This window comes from Pithys albifrons, chromosome 11, assembly GCF_047495875.1.
Source record: "Pithys albifrons albifrons isolate INPA30051 chromosome 11, PitAlb_v1, whole genome shotgun sequence".
Lineage (NCBI taxonomy): Eukaryota > Metazoa > Chordata > Aves > Passeriformes > Thamnophilidae > Pithys > Pithys albifrons.
The window spans coordinates 16,143,906-16,161,639 of record NC_092468.1 but is presented as its reverse complement, the minus strand read 5'-3'; the positions used below and the strand labels follow the sequence as shown (position 1 = coordinate 16,161,639).

The window sequence follows — 17,734 nt, the reverse complement described above, 5'->3', positions numbered from 1 at the left end:
AATTCAGGCACTTTAAACTGTTGGGTTTAGATTTAAATCTGCAAAGAGGAACACTTGCTTTCTCTACTATCCTTGTGTGTTAAATTTATATTTATTTTTTTCTTGAGAAATACTGGTTCTTACTGTGGACAATATATCACCAATATTGTTAGCCAGTGAGTGAATGAACTCCTGATCATTCCGTCTTTAATGGAATACCAGTTTGACAGACTGGCTCAGGTGGATATTGCTATGACCAGTCAGCCTGTCCCTGTCCTGCTCACCTGTGGATGTGTGTGGCCAGATGGGAGCCCCTGCCTGGGCATCACTGGGTTGCTGTGCCTCCGGGACCATGCTGGACCCCACTTGCTGCTTGAGAGGGTGGTTTCATGGAAAGTTTCAGCGGCATGCCTCAAGGAGGATATGTGGTGTCCTGCTCAGCTTGCTGCAGGAACCCCAGTCACAAGGTGACAGGGATAGCTGATGTGGAAAGTAAAGCCAGGAAGATGCACTTCCAACTATCTAAGTCCTATCACTGATCTTGTAAACGTTCTGTGAATTCATCTTGAGAGAGGCAATCCTGAGCCAAGATTTTTTTAAGCACACTTTGGTTCCCAAGAAGTATTGTCTTACCTGGAGCTCCCAGAGGTGCTGTTGTGAGTTGAATTGAAATGGTGCTGGAACCAGAAGGGAATGTTGTTGTCTTCTGCCTCTACAGATAAGACTGAAGGGCATTTTGCCGGGAGCCTGTGGGAAGGATCTAAATTGTATGTAACTCTACACAATTTTAAAATGAAAAGTAAACATGCACAACCATAATATTTGCTTGTACTTGTCTCCTCATTGATGGATGGAGAGAAATTGCTCTTTGACTGAGTTCAGCAACAATAAAACTCTGCAGTTACTCACCTTCATCCTAAGCCTGCAGTGAGTGGGAGAGGCCATTGCAGTCTGCAGTTGAATTTGTCCTCATCACACCTGAGGGAGCGTTGACTGTCCTGGGGACTTTTGTACCTGCACATTCCTGTGGAGATTCAGGGCTGGGTTCCACCACAGATCCATGGGACTGAGCTGGGACAGGGTGAAGCTCCGTGTGCTTTTGTGGTATTGGCGCAATGAAGATCTACCACTGCCTGGGAGAGACAAGAGCCCCGTTGCACTCCTGGCTGCTGTGGCGACAGGTGTGGCTTGGGAGCCAAGTGATGCTGGCAGGGGCAGGAAGCCATCTCACTGTGACAGGAGGAGGGACCTGGTCTGTGTACCACCAGCATGCTTTTGTGTTTTGCTGTATGTTGATTGTAGATCTGTGGGCTCGCATGCATCCTCGTGAGCAGCAGAGGTACAACAAACTCAAGTCTGAACTAAGCTTTTCCATAGTTACAGAAACAAATAGCAGTAACTTTCTTTGCTGAGTTGTGATGATAAGACAAGCCTATGCTTGTCATGGGCAGAGATAGGGCTGTCAAAGTGACCAGGATGTGGCTGAGACAGGATGCTGTCTGGGGGCAGGAAAGAGTGTGCAGTTTAGATGCTGCAGGTCTCCATGGGGTGCACCCTGCCATGTGTCCTGGCATGCCACATTTAAGATGGTGGTCTCCATGGCCTGGTTGTCCCCTCTGCTCTACCTTCATCTTCTGCAGAAGGGAAAAAACAATACTGAGCTGATCATGTCAAGAAAGGGTAGTGTCTGCTTCTCAGCTATAGGAAAGGGCGAGACAGTCCCCAGTGGGAATTGGGCAGAGCTCCTTAGAGAAGAAGCTGTGCTGAGGGGGAGGGCTGGTGGTGTGACTCTGCTCACAGTAATGGTAAACCCCAGGATCTTCAAAGCACATTAGATGATGCCTTCTAGCTCCCTCACTGTGCCTGAGGTCAGAGAGGGGAGTAATGCATTCACCTCTTACTTTATTCTTCATTTTGTGTCTCTTTGTCCCTCCCCCTTCTCAGTGGCATTAGGAGCAGTAAAGGAGTGGTGGCTTGAGGAAATGTGAGTTGTTGGCCAAGCTGTGGCATCTGACATTTCTGGTCATTTCTGATTGTTCACCCAGTTCAAAGTGGTGGGGCCTCCTTTTGGGGGTGCTAAAAGGAGTCCAGGAGTTGTGAACGCTTCTGCTTAAGAAAGCTGGGGAGGAAAAGGCTGCATTTCCCAGAAGTTGTGTGGGTATTAAACTGCAAGGCCATCAGGAGACCCATCCAGTGTGCATCACTTGGGTGTCTCTCTCTTTGCAGGGCTGGGAAGGAAACCCAAAGTTGTGAGTCTGGTGGAGCCCTGCGTGTTTCCAAACGCCCTGCTCTGAGTTCATCCCACTAGTAAGGCTGTGCAGCGTGAGAACTGGTATGTAAACATGATTCACAGGCACAAGGGGCAACTTCTCAGAACAATGTCAAGCCTTTCTGACAGTGGCACCTTGTTTGTGGTTCTTAAAGTTTGGAGGGGATGTGGGATCTTTGGAAAATATGAGACAAACTGGTGGTTCCCTAGTGGTTCATTCACCCACAGGCTTTGGTGGGGAAGGACTGAGCAGGGAGAAGCTGTGAGTGTCCAGAAGTGAGGCTTTAGACATGTTGAGTGATGTGTTGTCACAGCACGCGCTGATAGGTGATGTGGGGGTAATGACAAATGCACACACCAGAAATGCAGATGCAGACATAGACATACACACGCTGTACACGTGTAGGCACATGGAAACAAAGATGGCAATGCATATAAAGTATATACTATACAGTGGCATATGAGAGCGTGGGGGTGTATATACCAAATGTCGGTATATACTATATATGGCGATAAAGGAATACATATGCATTCATGTTCTCTTTTTTCTTTCTGTCTCTTCTGTCTTTCTGTGGAGCTGTTGCAAAACTACCAGATTCAACCTCCTGGGAAGCCTTTCTGGCCAAGGTTTTTCAAGCCAGCACCTGCTTTGCCTGCCTGACTTCTTTCTATATTTACTCTGCTGTACCCAATTTTTGCCTTTGCCTGTGGAACTGTCACACACATTTGTGCTGGCTTTTGGCTGCACAGGACTTCAGCTTGCAAGTCCTAGGTCTGCTTTTGTGCATGGTGGAGGAGCAGGAGTTTGTGTGCATAGTTGTGCATGTGTACATATGAGCATCCCTGGTCCTTGCTGTCTGTGTCTGTGTAATGCTGTAGCAGTCCCTGTGTTCTGTAAGCCACACAAGTTGTGCTCTCTGCCCATTCAAGATACTTTTATGAATCAAATACTCAGTCATCCTGCTAAGCATTTAAATGAAATTAGCCATGCCTGACCCAGTGGCTGCTTTATAAAGATCTGCACTGCTGTGCAGGAGGCTTGAGTTGGATTTCATTCCCAGGCCCCCAAGATTTTGCTTCCCAGGCTTAGAACTGTGTCAAGGAGAGGAATTGGCATGTTGCTATGTAGTAGGGAACTCCTGGTGAGGCTGTGGTTGAACATGGATGTGTTTGTCCCTCTGACTCCTCTCCTCTCTCTTTGGGGTGGAAGGTAGTAGTAGTAGAGGCACTGAACACCAGCTCACACTTAGGTGTTTAAAGTGAGCACAGTAAAATGGTAGATTGTCATTTCAGCTGGGAAATGGAAGGGGGATCCTGGTGCTGTCCTGGGGAACATGAAGCTGGAGGGAGGGGTAGCCTCACTGTGAGTCTCCCATCAGCAAATGCTGCTCAGAGGAGACACGTGCTCATTCCCAGTCCGATGGGTACAACTTGCACATATTGAAAAGCATCACTGGGCTTCCTGCCAGGATCTGGGAAATGGCTTGTCCTCATGTACTCAGGCCCCTGGGCTCCCACCCCCTCTAACAGCTATATTTTGTTTCTGACATGGGAGTCCCTCTAAGGTCACAAAAGCATTAGTCCCAGGTTTCAACCCCAAGAGCCATAAAATGTACCCTGCTTGACCCCTGTGCAAAGGCAGAGGCAGCGCGAGCAACCCACATTCCCCTGGGTTTTGTTTCCCTGTCCCCTCCGTGTGTGCCACTGCAGCCTGCATTCCTCTCCCATTCCCTAAGCCCTTTGCCTCTCGCACTGACACAGCTAATATTTCTCTGCTGGCAGGGCAGGCGAGGTGGAGGCATTTAACTGTTAGGGAGAACTTTGATCTATTCATGCTGTAGGACCCCTGAGCTGTAAAGGCTGGTGCATGCCTATGGTGGTGTTTATATTCTTCCTAGTGCTCCCCTTCCATGCTTGTATTCCCTTCCTTAATTTAGAGTATTCTCTACTTATTCCACTTTGTCCTTGCAAGAAAAAATACCTTGGGAATTGTTTTCTGCAAGGGGCTGGAAAACCAAGTCCGAAGTCTTAAAAGCTACACCTACCTGACCCTTCCTACTTTAGTTTTTGAGCATCTTTTTCCATGGTGACTACAGTGCTCAGAATATCTCCCATTTCTGACATGGAGAAAGCCCCTGGTAGCCCTGCTGCTAGCTGGGGCACATGGCAAAAATATTTGATCAGCTACCCATTGAGAGCTAGTCCCTACAATGCATTGGGGTTGCCCTAGTGTACCACTTAGTGCCACTTGAACTATTGGCTCTTTAAAGCTATCTTTACTAGTGTAATGAATATGTGCTGATGCTCCCTGGCAAGGTTGATTTTTTTGCAGTGGTAGCAATGCAGCACTGAGTTAAATGTGGTTTGTATTCTAAAAGGCAGAAAACTTTATCTTCTGAAGCAAAGGTTTACATGTTTTCTGTCATCTGTCATACTGGATGCTAAACTTGCTGCCTGATCTCTGCTCAGTTACTGGAGGTAATTGTAGAGCCTCTGTCACTGCAGCTCCTCCTGAAGCCTGTGCTTCAGTACCAGTGAAAGCCAGATGTATCATAATGTTGCTTTTTACAGTTTGTTTTGGCCATACATGGGCAGAGTCAGCTCTGGAATTCCTTCCCTATAAATTCAATAGCATCTTGTGGGTGGTGCTAGGGAATCACTCTGGTCTGGTTGGATTGCTTCAGCAGCCTGTTCCCCTTGAAAATGTCCTGCTTTGCTCGTTCCTCAGAGGCTGCCTGTTCCTGGAGCGATGGCTGCAGCTACCAGAAGGCTCTTGTCCTGTGCTGGCAGGTGTAGTCACTTTCCTGCTTGCCCACAGGCTGGCTGTTGCAGCCGAGGACTGATGCTTTTGGAAGCATCGGCATGGGAATATTGCTCTGGTGTGCATGCTGCCTCTGCAGGCACAGTTGTACCATGTAAGAATAACTGTTCTTCCTCCTAAATTTGCTCTGTGGGCTTGAGCATTGACCCTCAAGCCCCTTTCCCAGGGTGGGAAGTCTGGACAGTCTCCTGTTCCCTCCTAACATGGGATGCTGTGCTGTGTCCCAGCAAGGATTGGAGGGTGCTGCAATCCTAGGATTCCTTGTTCGTCCGGGGGCATCTTGTCTTGTCCTTATACCTTTCTGCAGAGCTGTGTTTTGGTCTTGTTTTGAAGGTGTTTGTTTTGTTTTGGTTTTTGAGGTTTTTTCCATAATGCAAGATCAAACACGTGCTTTTTACAAAGCACCAGCTCAATGAGCCAGGTTAGGGGAGATTACCCTGTGCCAGGTGAACAGCCAGTGTGGGATGTGCCAGCAGGACCTCTGTGATGTGACTGACACTTTTTCTGGTGCTAAGCTGGTGTTGCTATAACCACAGCCTGAATTTGCCTATTTGCCTTCAAAGAACACTCCAAAAAGTAGTTCTAGGAGGTTTTCTTCTGATGAGTTGAGAGATGAGGGAGAGGTTTGTTTCAGAGGGCAAGGGGGTAGGACTCCTGGAGTTGCTCGCATTGCATCTTCCCATGTATCCTTGGGAGGGGACAGAGATGCAGTGTCACCCATTGATCCAGGAGCCTCCAAAGCACAGTTCAAGATGGTGACATGAGGCCCTGTGCCCAGGCTGTGTGTAGGTAAGCAAAGGCAATGTGCTCAGCTCATGCATCAGAGGGGCAAGTCATCCCTGTGCCAAAGCCAGGGAGAGAAGGGTGATTTTTTTTTTGACATCCTTTGGAGTTTTGATCTCCATATTTGGAAATGTTTACCCATTGCTCTGATCTATTGCAAGGGAGGGGAGGTGACTCAGGGTCTGGTGGAAGCAGGATTTGAATTCCTGTAGTAAGGTTTTTTTTTTGTCCCCCCCTTTCTTGTTTTGGAAGCTTGTTGTGGTCAGTTTTCAGTTCTCTCTTGCTCCTGGACCTTGTTCTAAATTTGATCTGCTCAATAGGGAATCGTGTTAGCAAAGGAGCTTGCCTGGATGCTGGTAAGTGCATCATTGCTGTTTTAGCAAGCAACTTGGGATTTTTTTTTCCGTGCGTGTGTGGTGTTTAGTCAGATGGATTGCATCAAAGTGTGTGCCTTGCTGGTGGCGGCAGGCGTGTGGATCACCAGTCAACAGCAAAGGACTCAATGAAACCTTCTGTAGCAGGGAAAGTTGTCTTAGTGGATTGGTCTCAAAGGCAAAATGTTTCTTCAAGAATAGGTATAAAGATAATTTAAGCCAGCTCCTATTCCATCATGCTCTTCCTTTTAGTTCCATTGGTTAATGCAGCAAAGCACTGTAGAGTTAAATGAATATATATGGATGCGATCAGCAAGGAAAACATGGCTTATATACAATTTTAGTCTCCTAAGCAAGAATGTGTGTTAAAAAGGCTGCATAATGCATGGATATATTTATCCCAAATGTTAATATTTAACTGTCTTGTTAGTTGAAGTTTAGCTACCATAAGTGGGTAAAGTTTCAGTGTCTGTTCCTGTTGTTCTGTATTTTTCCTTAGTGTGATATTTTTAATCTGTCTAATATTGTAGTTGGCTGCTTATGTTTTTTTTTTCTTTTTTCACCCCCGCTTTCTTTCTCTTTCCTGAAAGGAAGCTGCAGTTCATCCAGACAGTCAGGGGTATGGGGGGAACCTGGAAGATGCTCTGCTTCCTGTTTAATTCATGGCAACTAAAACCATGTTGAGGGAATCTGGAGCAGAGGTCCACTGTCCTGCATTCCTCTTGTCATTTGGAGCATGTAACATACATAGAGTGCTTTTAACACTGCTCTGGGTAGCTGTGTAGCAGCCAGTGCTGCACCTCAAATGGGAGGCAGTGCACTTTGTACTTTTGCTTTGGAAGGGACATAGGCGACAACCCCTTTTTAGCTCCCACTACTGTTTAGTAATCCTTGTATCACCTCAGCTAACTGGTATTTTTAGGCTTTAAGAAACCTGTTGCTATCATACTCTTTCTATTCTAAATGTAAGACCTTTGTTAGAAATTTGAACTTCTCATTGATTTTATTTGCTCTTTCAAATAGGTGTTAATAGTCATTGTGAGGTTTGGGTTTTCCAGAGATGTAGATTTGTAGCAGGTCCTTGACGTACAAAGCTATCTGGATTGTTCTGGACAGGGAAAGATGGCTTAGTTTGCATGAGGGTGGATGAGAGAGAAAAAATACTCAGCCCCAAAAAGTGGTAAAGGACTACAGTTGGGATGTGTTGAGGGTTTATAGACTTCAGCTTCATTTTCATTCTTGTTGTTTCAAGCTGCTTGGATTAGCTGGGCTGAGCTTGGTACCAGTGCAAAAGAAAGAACTGCTGTCCTAAAGTACGCACGGCCTGAATGGGCAGGGAAGGTGATGGGTTAAGGAAACACGGCACTGGGGACGTGTGTGGAGCTGTCACAGCACCTGAAGCCTCAGTCCAGCGACTTGCCCAGCAGCCACTGATCCTCTGTTGTACATGGTGGCGCCAAGCTGTGGAATTCCTGTAGTGGGATGGTGGTCTGTGTTGCTCCCTGTGTGCTGTGCTTTGCCTCTGCATGTGCACACATGGCCCTTGTGCTGTGGGCCGTGCTTCAGGTGGCATGTGAATGTGGTGCATCCAGGCTTCTCCAGCTGATTGTGACTGGGCTTGGTGTTTTGGGAGCAGCACGGTGGGACTTGAAATGATTATATTCTGTTCCCCTCGCAGTTTCCTTCCTTTCCTGCTCAGCAGGACAGTCTGTTTGTTGGAAGACAAGGATGAGCAGTGCCTGGGTGCTGTAAACCAGGGCTCTGGGAAGTGCTAGTCTGTCACATCTGGGAAAGCACGTTGTGACTCTAATGATCATGTGCTGATCCTTCTCTGGGCAACATCTCATCACTGCGAGGACCTGACTGGAGAGCTGGATGGTCTGTGAAGGAGGAGCTCCCCATGTGCTGCCTGTGCCCCCTTTCCTGATGAGGAAGAGCTCTTGCTGGGTAGAGCTGTGGGAGCTCTGGAGAATGAATGATGCCCAGGGCTGGGACTGCAGCTGGCATGGCTCTCCATCTGGTATTTCTCCAGGACCTGAGCAGATGCAGTGATCGCTGATGCTAACCAGGATCCACAGTGGATTTTCTCCTGCTCCAGAAACAGAGCCATTAAGGGCTGACCTATAATTTAATACACCTGTCTAAAGATTTTTTTAGCCTGGCACCTAGTAAGCACTTGAGTCTCAGAAGCCTTCCATGACACTGGACCTCAAGCATGTTGAGAGCGGTCTGCTTCTTAAGCTTCTCTCAATCACTTTTAATGATGTGGTAAACGCAGAGGACTTGCTTTAGCTTCCATGTGAGGAGGTTTGGTTGGCTGCCTATCCTTCCACCCAGCTGTTGCCCTGATCAATCCAGGGCTGGCACTGCATGGGATGTGGCAAAGGGATGACACCAACCCTGTGTGACTTGAGTGTTATGAGGGCATTTAGTATGCACTAAGGGCTGGGTGTACATGCCCCATGGCAGGTAAGAGAAGCTGCCCCGGATAGTGTGGGGCTAGCACATGTGGGCATGGAAGGGGCGAAGGTTACAAGCCTGTGCACAGCTGACACTTTGCGTTTCTTTAGGCAAAGGTTTCAGTGCCCTTAAACACTAAATTGTGCCTGAAAACTGAGAAAAACAGTGATATGCCAGTGTGCAGGCAGAGAAACTAGGGCACTGTGTGGCAAATTTGGGAAAAATATTCCATGTGATGGTTCGTGCTCAGCTCCTGCAGACAGGTGGATGCTTTGTGGCCTCATGCAGACTGGTATTGTTAAACCCATCTCCTTTACTCTAATAAAGTCATACTTTTCTGAGCACAAAATATTTCTGCATCGATTGCTTAAAGGTAAACCAAGTGGCATTGAGTATTTCATAAAGCTAATCTATGTTATTAGTGCATGACATGATCCCATCATGTATCATTACTTCAGAAATTTCCAGATGGCACCTTATCTAATTGTATGGCTACTCCTTTCTGGGATCTGAGCAGAGTTCAGGCTTTTAAGAAATGTATATTATTATTAGTTTTATAATACACGTTCTCCTGTACCAGCTGTTGCAAGCAGCAGGAGGTCTTACAACCTAATTCTTCAGTCAGCTTTAGTGGGGGACTTTGCTCCTGTGAGTGAGGTATTTGCATTTGGGATGAGATCTCCCAAATGAGAACAACTTGTTTGCCTTCAGTGAGCATGTTGCTTCCAGGACTGGTGTGCCCAGAAGAAGGAAACAGGTTGCTCTTGTTGCTTTACAGATGTCCTCGAATAGTTAACTCTGCTTACTGCTTGTCATGGTGGGGGATCACTATGTTTTAAAGAAATACCAGGTTTCAGAAGGGCTGCCTGTGATGAAGAGGAAAGGGGTCCTTGTGCTGTGCTGTCTCATACCCCTACTGCAAAAATATCAGAGAGGGACAGGTTTTGGTGAAGCTGTCTGGTTTTGGCAGCCACTTTCTTCCTACATCCTCGTTCTACAGGTAAATCCCTCTTCAACTCCATTAGCTGTTCCCCTTTCCTCCCTGAAAAGTCATCGTCATCCCTTGAAATTAGGGAAAAGACAGGAGGAGGGAATAAATGGATGTTAAGAAGTAGAAAACAATCAATTAAATAGTACATAGCATGTAATTTTCCTTGGAAACTTACCATGAAATTGAGGAGCACTTTAACAACTAGTAATTTAAATTGCATTTGAACACTGCTAATGAGTTGTTTGCATGGGAATTTTGGTCATTTCACAGCAGGTTGTTGTCTTTAGTACCCCTTTATTCAGTTAAAAAAAAAATAGACAACTGGTCCAACTGTTGCTAGTAAAAGATGGTACCATGGAAATTTTGCAAGGCCCTGTTAGATTTAGACCCACTTACATCCCAAGCATCAGCTCTTTCAGTGTTAAATTCATGGAAGTTGCATACTATTTATCTAAAAAAGCTCGTTATTGCTAAAAGTTAGCTGAATAACATTATCACTGTTGCACTTTCAAACACAATAAAGTCAAGATGGCTGAAGAAGCTCCTCCAGGCTCCTGAGGTTGGTGTTTGAAGCTGTGGGACTGACCCAGGAATAAATCCCATCATTTAGTCCTTATCACCTCAAACAAATCATAATAATGCTTTGGGATCTGATCCTGTCTTGCTCCATCTTAAGAGGAATAGCAGAGAGGTGCTGATCGGCTGTGCTTGCTGGTATTTGTTCATGAGTTACTCTTGTTTTTCCAGTGTTTAATGCTCTCCTCCACCACTATTTTACTTATAAAATGCCAACTACTTTGACCAAAAGGCAATATCAGCCTGATCATGTGCTGTATTGCTGCCGGTTGCACTGGGAACAGACTACATAGGAAGGCAAATGCAAATTAGTTGTTCGCCTGTTGCTGAATGAACATCCCATTTTCAGAGCAGGGTTTTTGCAAATCCGTGGGCATGCTTAGCATATGGAAGGGGGTTCCAGGATCAAAACAAATCTGGCCTCCTGTTTCTGGATGTGTAGGTTGTTTCTTAGAAGATGGAACCTTTAAATCTGTCCCTGCAAACATGGCTGTTAAATCCTGCTATTTCTAGAGGTGTGAGGCAGCTGTCTGTACTGAGATAAGCTATAAAAGGCAATATTTTCCCAAACCAGCCTTTTTAACTATACCTGCCAGACATCTTGGCCAGAGGGAGTTCACCAGGAGTGTCACCACTGCTGCCCTTTTACACACAGGGTGCTGAGTGATGTAAAAACTTCTGGGCAAGCCTCCAGGGTCAGAGTTAAGCACCAGCTCTTCCATCTCTATCTGGTGAAATGCTGTATGCAGGAAGGTGCATTTAGTGCAAAGGAGGGGGTGGTTGTTGGTTTGACATTTTTACTTGGTCTCCTGTTGTTTTCTAGGTGATTGCTTTGTCCTCCACTTTTGTTCTTAATTTTCATAGTCTCTTTCTTAATGCTGACTCAGTGACCATCTCTAATGCTCCCTCCCCATTATTTACTTTAAGGCATTTCTGTTTGCTGTGAAGTCTTGAGGGTAGCTGGTGAGTTCAGATGAAACCAATAACAAAAACTGTATTTTTTCCTAAGGGCCTGGATGAGGTTTCTCACAGCATAACAGTGTTATCACTTAAGCTTCCTGACACGTGTGCTACCCGCAGTGCTTTGTTAGTTATCAGCTAATTCACCGCCAAGATATGTGAGTGTCAGAAAGCTACATCAGATAATCTTGTAGGGGCTGTTAAAACTGTAGGGAAGGAGAAGGACGTGGCTTTTGAGCATGTTTCCAGGCAAATATTTCTGAACACTGGGGCACTGGGGATGGGTGTTTCAAAGTGACTGGAGTGATGCCCTTGTGTAGGTGAGGAGCTGGTCTGTGTAGGGAGACGGGGTGAAATCCACGTGCTATAGGAGTGCAGGGGAAGAAAGAGCAGCAACTGGGCAAGTTAGGAAACCTCAAGCAACTTGGGATCTCCTGACACTGAAAGGTGGTGCTTTATCTCAATTCATTAAACTGTCTAGGAACTACTTTATTTATGTTTTTTGTTTGTTTGTTTTTTTGTTTTATCACACTGATTCTTGGGAACTGCTGCACCTGCTGTGCAAATCCCCCATTGTGTGTGGGCGTTGTTGCCAATCAGCCAGTTGGATACATTGGCTCTGTACGGGTGAAGGGTTTTGGCTTCGCTATTGTGGTGTGTTTAGTCCTTGAAACATGGGCTGCCTCTTAGTCACCTCTTGACGCCCTGTGTGTTATGGGTAATCTTTTGTTTGTAACATCTTTTTCCTTACCCCAGCTTCCCATTTCAACAGCCCACTTGCCTCTTTTCCAGCTTCCTTTCAAAGGTGGCCACACACTCATGTGGTGGAATTGGATGTAGATTTCATAATGCCTCCCACAGAAAACAGCCATGTGTGTCTGCTCATCCAAAAACCTACTGAAAACTGAATAGAACTGAGCATGTGGTGTTTGAAATAATCCCGGTGAGTTACTTCTGGCCGTGGTCTCCCCTCATGGTGCTCCCACAAACTCCTCTTCATCTCACTGTTTGAGCTGAAGGTGAGCAGGGCTGGGAAAGGCCCTTGGTTTCCCCACCTCCCTATCTCAACTTTTTTTTCAAAAATGCTGATAAATTTAAGTGATAACCTTGTAACAAAGATAAGGAAGAAAAAGTTGTACAGGTAGATTAGTTTGCAGTGGAAGGAAGGCAAACACTGAGGGAGCCCACACTGAGCTACCCTGAAATGGTTTGTTCATCATTTACTCACCCCATAAATGTATCCTGTGGTTTACAGGTAGGGAATATGGCACTGCTTGTCATAAAGAGTCTGCAATCCAGGGCAGACAAATGTGCCCTTGAGGGTTGGGGAAGGGTCAGCATCTCACCCTGATCTCCAAGGTGATTGCTGGAGATCAAAATCCAGATAAAGTAGATTGCTGGGAGAGAAGGGCTTCTGCAGTGGGAGTTGTGTGTGATGAGAAAGGTGTTTAAGGTGTCGGAGGAGTGGATAGGCAGAGGAAGGTAAATGGGTATGGAAGGAGGTGAAAAGACCTGAAAGGAAGGAAGGTTGAAGGGCAGGGTAGAAAGTGAGAAAAGGAGTAGGAGGAAAAAAGAGCAGCGAGTCTGCTGTGGGAGGGGATGCTGCAGATGAGAGTCGAGATGACCTTAATGTCTCTTCGTTGTGTGTTAAAAGCTATGCCATAACTCAGCTACTGCAATTAGTCATCTCCTAGTCTATGAAGTACCAGTTTTCTTGTCTGAATGGAGTGTATTGGTCCTGACTGGCGTCCAGTGCTAGATCTCTTGATTGGAGTGCTGGGTGATTACATCCTGCCTGTGTACCACTGCCAAACCTTAATAGGCAAGCACATACGTAGCTTGTCATCTTCTACTTAATGTGCTCAAAGTTAGTTAATTCTCTAGAGATTCAGACAGCAAACCAGAGATTGGTGCATATGTGTGCATATATAGATATATATATCTATATATATTTAATGTATGTGGTATGGGTGAGTTTAGAGTTCAGCAGCCTGCACTTTAGTGTCATCTGATGGGATAAGAGTGGGATCAGTGGTTTATGTTGCACCAAACCCACTCCCCAGTAAGAGAGTAGTAATCTCTGCACAAAGATCTTTGTGTGTTATCTTCTGTGGAGCAGAGCTAGGAAAACTCACTGGTTATCAGGTTTCTATGTATGCAGCTTTCAGTTCCCTAAAAAGACCTTTGGACTTCCAGTGCTTCCTTAGATGTTTTGTTTCATCCTCAGGGACTGAAGAAGTCAAGGAAGAATTTACGGTCACCAACCTAATTTTCCTATCTCTGTTTTTTTTCCCTCTTTTTTTTTTTTGCAAGTGATTATTCTTGATTTTTGGCATTTAGATGCTGGTAAGTGACTGTCGACTGAAAAGTCCACAGGGTTCCTGAAGCAGAAGTAGTAGGTTCACCGAGACATTTTCTTCCCCCAGTTTGATCTACCTCCAGCTTGCTTTTTTTTTCCTGGGGCTGGTGTCTGATCCTATCTACTTTTTGTGTCTCCTTTTACTGCAGATCTTTTCCAGATCTTCCTTCTGATTACTCTTTTCCTCTACAAAGTAGTCCCTCATTCTTCTAGTCCTTTCCTAACTGCCCATGAGCTAAACATAAATTTTGTAGCCAGTAAAAGGCATGGGAACTTGAGGGACATCTCCTCTGGAGCTCAGTCCATCTACTGTCATGGGCTGTTCCAGCAGGGGAGAAACCTGAGTTTAGAACATCTGAAATTGTCCATTATCTCTGCTCATTTCTTGCAGTCCATAATTTGGGGGTGGGGAAGTGAGGGGAAGAGGAGGCAAGTCACTCTAAACATGACTCATCCCATAACAGATCGATACAAAATGTTCCATTATATTTTCATTGCCAAAAATTACTCCCCTCTCCCCACCCCCCAGTTCTGTGAGATGCTGTGGGGGCTGCTTTGCTAGGCCTACTAGTGGTGTCTTGGTGTGTGCAGGTTGGTGCCATGGCCAGCCCAGCAAAATGGTGTCCGAGGTTTGGTTCAGACCTTGCTTTCTGGGTGGGCTGAGGTTCAGTGTGGTGGAAATTATGTGGTTTCTGAGGGGAAAGATCCCTAGCTGCTCTCAGGAGATGTCATATTGCTCAAGGCGTGGAGCAGACCTGCTTGACAAGAGGAGTCACTCCCAGCCTTCTCCTTTGGGAAGGATGCCAACTGATGTGCAAAGTATAAGGCATTAAAAGAGACATAAAGTATTGTGGGATATCTGCCGGCAGCCCCTTTGGGCTGGTGCCACTGATCACTCCCTTGGGCTGATGAGGTGTTTTGGTGGCATGTCCTTGCTGAAGTTCCTTGCTGTTTGTAGTGACGGGGTGGAGATAGAGATGCCAGGCATTCTCTTGCCTGCAAGTGTTTACACAGCCCTTGGAGTTTGAAGTATATTTAGGGCGGTGATTCTGCTGTCTGTTTCCTGACCAGTAAGGGTCAAAGCTTGCCCAAAGCTGCACAGATGTAGCCCGATGTATACGAACATATGTATGCAAGTGTATGTACATATTATATAAGGCAAAGGACTGATCTCAGTTTCCTGATTCTATTTGTTCTGTCCGTCCTCCTGGCATCTTCGGGAGCAGGTTTGTGGGCAGCCCTACTGTAGGAGTTAGCCATGGTTGTGTTGGTGCACAGGAGGGTGGTCTTCCCTGCAGCCCCTTCCACCAGGTGGGACCCGTCTGCAGCTCTCTCCTGGAATGGCAAGTGCCCCAAGTGCCTGCAAGTGGGATGGGGAGGGGAGTGTCACTAGGCTGACCTCAACGGCCTCTTCAAAAGGCTCTAAAGTATTTGCAGTTATATCATGTCTTCCACTTGCCACAATCAAGGCCTTGATCTGCTGGTGAACTTGAAATGCTGCTTTAATAAACAAACCCCACCGCTAACAGGTAAGGTTTTGTTGAGAGGAACTCAGCCTGTGAGGGAGGTGGCCGAGTCATGAGTATGTGCTCCTGATAAAGTTATCTGTTAGTACAAACAGCACCCACAGCGTCTTCTACTTCATCCTGCACTGGGAGAGAGTGCTGCGAGGATTTGGACTGTGTGGGGTTCTGCACTGTGGTGTGTTGTGAGGGCAGGGACAGAACCCAGTAAGTTCCGCAGTCCCTGGTGTGTGTAGGTAGCTGCTGCTTTGCTTGGGAGCTGCTGTCACAGAAACTGAACGTTACAGGATCCAGGGCACACACAAATGTGTTTACAGAACAAATAAAGGCGGGAGAGAAAAAAGGGAAAACCTCAAAGTGGCTTTGGGTGTTTTTTAAGTGGCAAAGCTGAAAAATTCCTGAGCATGTACAATTAATGCCTGTTTAAACAGAAACTTCTTTAATAGCTGAAATACCAGCTCCTATGGAAGAGCTTTCCTGGTGGGTCTTTTTCATCTCTGACTGCCTGCCCTGCTGGGGTGTGCTGGGGGATGTCACTGGAGGTGCTGGGCTTGGTGTTTTCGGTTAGGCTCATTAGGTATTTGCAAAGGGCGATGCCTTCCTTCATTCCTGGCTTGTTTCCACATCTCTGATTGTGAAGAGGTAAAAGTGTAAACTCTTACTAAAACTCACCCATTTGGGTCACAAGGGTCTCATGCCTGATGCTGTTTGTTTTGGTGGCATCATCACGTGTGTGCATGCGTATATATATTAAAGTACATGTTATAAGGATATATAGCAACTGAGAGGGGCAGGTATAGCACATTGCCATTTCTCAGGGCTTTGAGCAAGATTCCAGAATGTTATTATTTACTCTCATTCTGGAGGAATATGGTGCAGAATAGGCTAAAAGTCTTCTCTCCCACTGGAGCCGTGCATGCTGTGCCTGTGAGCAGGCTGCTCTCTGAGCAGCAATTCTGGTGAAAGCCTGTGAAGTTGTCAGAGTAAAACCTCTGTAGAACAGGGTACATGGTGGAGGCAGAACAGGGTGATAGCAAAGCCTTTTCAGGCTTGACCTGCCCGTTAGAACTTCACAGGGTCTTACGGACTGTATGGATGTTAAAGCAGCAGCCTGCTATAGATGTGATGCTGTTTGTGTGTACTTAATTTGATTTAAAAAAAAAAAGACATCAGGATGTTTTGAACAAGCCTTGCTGAGCACTGCTGTCGCCCTCCTCGTTAACTGCAGCAGTGACCTGGGGCTTTCTGCTTGTGCTGGAACTTGCAAAGGTATGTTTTTTCCCTTTTTCTTTTTATCTTTTCCTTTTAAGAACACCATTGAAGTGCCTCTGTCATGCTTCAGCAGCAGTTGCTTCACCCTGTACTGTTGTCCACATGCTTGTTGGAGGCTCCTTTGTTTTTTTGACACTAGCTAGCTGTGAGGAGTGGTCTGCAGGACTTGTTTCAGTAGGGCTGCACCACACCTGAGCTCAGGACTGGATCCATAGGTGTGAATGGCAGTGTGTGGTAGCTCTCAGTCTGTTTTGTCAAGGCTGTTCTTCTTTGAATATAAAGAAACCATGTTGAACTCCCTGCTTTTTATAATTTTGAAAGCTTGACATGGACAAGCTGTAGCTGCTGGATTTTTTTGTTGCAGTTCTTTTTGTGCTTCTGAGAGCTGGAAATAATGTGGCTCAAACATTTCAGAGTTTGCTGAAGGTACATTCTCCTTGTAATATCTCTTTTTCCCTAGCAAAAGATGTGGAGATGTTTATCCCTCTCTCCTCACTTTCCTTGCTCCCTCCCAACCTTGACACTGTCCCATTGTTGTGGATCACTTGTGCCATGTGCTGGCGTAGCATCTGTCTCTTGAGAACGCACCAGTCACTGCTGATTTGTCTCAAATCATTGTCATTGCAGTCTTGAATACTCACATTAAGCAGGTGGAGCTGATACAATCACTTCCAACGCAGCTGATGGCAGCTGGGTCAAAGCCTTTCTCACTGTTTCCTGCCAGAGGAGAAAATAAAGCACACGTGAAGGCAAAACACGCAGGTTTTCTCCTTTGTCTCCCCTCCCCAGTCCCCAAGTCATGGTTTCCGCAATGACGAAGGAGTCTCAGCCAATCTGTTTCACAGAAGAGGCCGAATTTCCTAGAGTCAACATTTCCATGTCGACAAAGTTTTTAAAAAATTAAAAAAAAAAAAGGCAGAAAGGGCAGAGAGTCTGCATGTGGTCTGGCAGGCAGCCAGGCAAGGAGTGCTCTATGGGGTTATTATTAGGCAGATAACTGTATGAAGAGCTCAAGCATCATCCTGGGTCTGACGGCTGTGGTGCTCTGTGTGGAATGCTGATGCATGTTTCATACTTGAGAGAATGTATCGGTACTAACTGAAGCCACTTCTTAAAAACATTTTTGTTTTTCCCCTGCAATAATTTGGATGCCAGTAGAGTTCTTGGGAAGTGACTACTGGTGTTCCACAGGGACTTATTTCTGGTTTGGACCGTGCAAATTCTTTTCCTATTAACAGGTCTGAGTTCCTGCCTCTGATAGGAAGCATGTCTAGAGTTTGTACATATCAGACAGAGGTGACCCTGAGTGAACTGGGCTGCCTTGAAGATCTAACCCCTTCCCAAGAGCTGTCTTGGCAAAGAAAAGG

The 17,734-nt window shown here is 46.0% G+C and overlaps 1 protein-coding gene across 10 annotated transcripts in view; it reads left to right on the top strand.

Annotated features, from left to right (window-relative positions):
* Nucleotides 1-17,734, top strand: part of LPP (LIM domain containing preferred translocation partner in lipoma) — a 425,132-nt gene that overhangs the window by 103,081 nt on the left and 304,317 nt on the right. For 6 of the 10 annotated variants that reach the window (XM_071566772.1, XM_071566769.1, XM_071566779.1 and 3 more), the window contains exon 2: nt 2,206-2,311. The exons of 3 other annotated variants lie outside the window; for them this stretch is intronic. The gene's annotated coding sequence lies outside the window, so the exon portion shown is untranslated. Of the gene's footprint in view, nt 1-2,205; nt 2,312-6,158; nt 6,209-17,734 lie in introns of those variants that run through there. One more of the 10 variants, XM_071566775.1, reaches the window with a different exon arrangement.